General features: G+C 47.7%; 1 long non-coding RNA gene across 1 annotated transcript; it reads right to left on the bottom strand.

Moving 5' to 3' along the window:
• Positions 1 to 208: 208 nt before the first annotated feature.
• LOC143165992 (uncharacterized) lies at positions 209 to 3,335 on the bottom strand. The gene is made up of 3 exons (XR_012996355.1): positions 3,105 to 3,335; positions 2,041 to 2,171; positions 209 to 1,660 (listed from the first exon to the last, which is right to left on the bottom strand). It is a non-coding gene; the product is annotated as an uncharacterized LOC143165992 (long non-coding RNA).
• Between the last annotated feature and the right edge of the window lie 245 nt (positions 3,336 to 3,580).

The following is a 3,580-nucleotide window of genomic DNA, read 5'->3' as shown; positions in this document are numbered from 1 at the left end:
CGGGGACGAGTGGCGGTTCGTGGGTGGCAGCGTGATTTGCCTTTGATCAGCCACGAGCAGGGAGGGCTCCTGCAGCTGCGCTTGAAGCTGGAGATGTCTAAGCTATGGGCACCACAGAGAAGCACACTTTTATGTCAAAACGACTTATAATAAGATTTTAAGTTTGTTCAGGGAGCTGGAATGAAATATTTAAACACAGCATCACAGTAGCATTTTATTCTCATGAAAATGCTGAAATGCCATTTGCAAATCAGAAATGATTTAAAATTTGCTTTGAAATAGCAGCACCTTTACACAACTGTTTTGTATTTTCTTTCCAGGAAGAAACAAATGGGGGAGAAAAAGCTGAGGTATTGGCCATTTCCTCACAAATGAGACGTCTGCTTTTCAGTCTGTTCTGGTGAGCCTGTTTGGAGCCATCGTTCCCATTTGGAGCAGGGAGAATCAGCCTCGAGAGCAGCCTACGTTGTTGCATCCAGCATTCAAATTACATTATCTTTGTTTCTTACACTGACGACGAGACATTTAGGTTGGAGAATTCCACTGGGCATTAGAGCTGCTCTGAAGGGTTTGCATGATTTGAAATAAATGTCATAAAAGAAATAGCAAGTTTTTGTATAAAAGCACAGCTGTCCTACTTTTTTTTTATTGGGGCAGTTTTCACTTTCTTTAGGTACAGTTTATTAATTTGCAGTTCTTAATAATTTCCCTATGTATACATTATATCTTGTTAAACACAAGAAGCGAGCTTGCTTCAGTCCCTCCTCAAGACTGGGATAGTTTCTTATCCAACTCCTTGCTGTTCTCAAGCAGCACACGGCTCCGGGCAGGTTGCCCAGAGCCACCCAAGCTCTTTGGCGCTTGGGTCTGGGTGGCGTTTGGGCCGTATCAAAATTCAGTCACTTTAAGTGACTGAATTTTGAGAAGTGAATTAAACTGTTTTCAATGGGAAAAGCAGTTCTTTAGGCAGTTCTGGCCAAATTCGGCATTTGAGGTTCAAACCACTATTAGAAAGGGTTATTCTAGAATAATATACTTGAATTCAGTATCTTAGCAGGATCAAAAAGCCCCAAATCCCCCAAGATGATGTCTGACTTTAAAAAAAGACCTTCTTATTTGTATACAGTTTGTTCATAGTGGTTTTTAACACAAAATTCAAATAAGTGTAAGGATAAAATGTTGGCAAGCAGCATAAAAAACTGCTTAAAAATAACATATGAAAGTGTCAGAAGAAATGTGTATCATTTATCCAAAACACTAAGGATCCGAAATCGCTGATACGGATGAAAAGAGGAGTAGAGTAGGCATAAGAAAAATCCTTCCGAACCGAAGGCAGGTCTAAACAGAGGGTGTAGACAGAAGTGTGTCTTGGCCAGTTAAATGTACAATGATAATGTCAGGCCAGTACAAGATTTTAAGGCACAACAGGCAGCTTCCTCAGCAGCCGGCATGGGTAGGACAGACCTGGGAATTTTCTAGTCCCCAAGCTGTAGGGAAAGCTATGGTGATCCTAGGGGTTTCTCTTCGGCTCAAGCTGTCCCGTACATAACCAACATTTAGGAAGCCAGCAGATCTCCAGCCTGCAAATGTTGCTCTTCTAAATACTCCCTGAGATTTGACCCAAACGAGCCAACGTGAAGTCTCACAAGTTGTAGATGCACTGTGACATAAGATAAAATCAGCCTGTTTTAGCAATGCGATAATCAGGAGCTTAGACTGTCTCCAGCTGACCCCGATTTCCCCATTAGTTCACCAGCTCGATGATGTTCCAGGCCCCGCTTTCTTGCCGATGAAGCTCTCGCAGCCATTTCCAGCACTCAAGACTGCACCAGCTTCTCTTGCTGCTTCTCTCGGAGCCCACCTGCTCACATGTATCTCCCAGACAAGTAAATCTGGCTGCGATTTCTTGTGCCCCTCCTAATCAATGATGTTCCCACCATACGGATGGAACAGCACTTAAAATGTAGCTACGCTTGGAAACCTACACACAACTGGTGGCGTGTTAGCCGATGCTTTTGGCCGCGTGCCTTCCTCACTCACCTGCTTCTTGCTGCTACAAACAGGGAGGCAAAACTCCTGCGATCATCGTGCAGGTGATTAGAGGAAATTGCACTGCTGAAGCGCTCCGTGGCTGCAGCCGTGCTTCAGCTCTTGACTAGCCTGCTGGTAAGCTGCCAGAGAGAGGGAAGTGTAGGCATAAAATGAATAGCAGAAGAGATTGCAGGTAATTATGTTTCTTAAGCTGTTAACAGGATTGGCCATTTGATAAATGAGAGGATTTGGGAATGTTTTGTCACTGACAAGCCATTGTAAGATCCGAGTGGAAATGGGAGCGTTTCTCTTCCGTAGCATGAACAGAACAAGAAGGAAATTCTCTCGGGATGCTTACGCACCGTGAAATTCATCTGAAACCTGGATGCCAGCGCATGGAGGAGAAAGGACAGATATAGGACTCCTGATGAAAAAAAAGGACCAGGTCTCTTACACATGCTATTAATTCAGTTTTGGTGCCACTCCGGTGTCCCCAGAAGCTCCTGTTCTTTTATGGTGCCACCCCCATCCCTGCATATGGGTTTTGGTGCCACCAGGGCCCCTCAAATCCCTCCGTCTGCTTTTCAGTGCTCTGAATCCCTGTCTCCCCTCTGGTTCCCGCAACCTCTTGGTTTGCTTTTGCAGTTCCCTAGCTAGCTGAAGAGGCGAAAGGGAAACCAGCGCTGCTCCGTTTGTCCTTCTGCTCCAACAGTGCCCCTCAGGGTGGTTTTGGCTACCCCTGGAGCCCCCCTGTTTCTTTTCCAGTGCCCTCAAGGGCCTTGGGGTGCCCCAGAGCTTTCAATCTGCTTTTTGGTGCCCCCCACCCCTGGAAATCTGTGTGCTTTGGTGCTCCCAGGAGTCCTCCGTGTGCTCTGTGGGCCCTCAGGACTATCAGTCCCATCACGCAGCAGTGAGGCAAGGGCAGGACCTTGCCAGGTCTCACAGCCATCTGCAGGGGGACGGGACACAGGGACACATCTTTCGAAGCCATTCACCAATGAGTTGGTCTGAAGCAGAAGGGCAGGATGAGAGCTGGACCTGCTCCAGGGGAGGGGAGGGGAACAAGGACTCACCCCAGGGACGGCACACGAGGCTGCTCTGGTGTGAAGGGTTTTGCTCTGCAGCGAGGGAAGCTGGTGTCAGCAAAGTGAATCGCAGAGTTTAAAGTCGTGTTAAAAATCATCTCAGACGTCAGCGCTGCGTGGCCAGTGGCTCCGGGCATCTCCCGTGGACGTGGCCCTCTCTGCCGTGACCCCCTGGAGCCTATATCCTGCCTGGTACAGATCTCGCTTTCACTGCAGATCCCAGCACTGGAGGTCAGAGAAAGTGGTAAGCAAAGAACAACTACAACTCCCTAAAACTGATCCCTTGTGCTGCTTTCTGGGGCTGCCTTCCCCAGCCAGGGCAGGTTCCTTGCAGGATCAGAGCCCAAGACAGCCCCTGTTTGTGTGCAAAGAGCAAAGGAGGAGGGGAAGGCTCCCCCAGATCGCCATCACAGCTTTTCACTTCTTTGCTTTACCTGGTTTTTAGCCGCCAAACCCAGGTTATT

This window comes from Aptenodytes patagonicus, chromosome 12 (assembly GCF_965638725.1).
Source record: "Aptenodytes patagonicus chromosome 12, bAptPat1.pri.cur, whole genome shotgun sequence".
Lineage (NCBI taxonomy): Eukaryota > Metazoa > Chordata > Aves > Sphenisciformes > Spheniscidae > Aptenodytes > Aptenodytes patagonicus.
The sequence above is the reverse complement of the archived record's forward strand: the minus strand, read 5'-3'. Positions and strand labels throughout refer to the sequence as shown.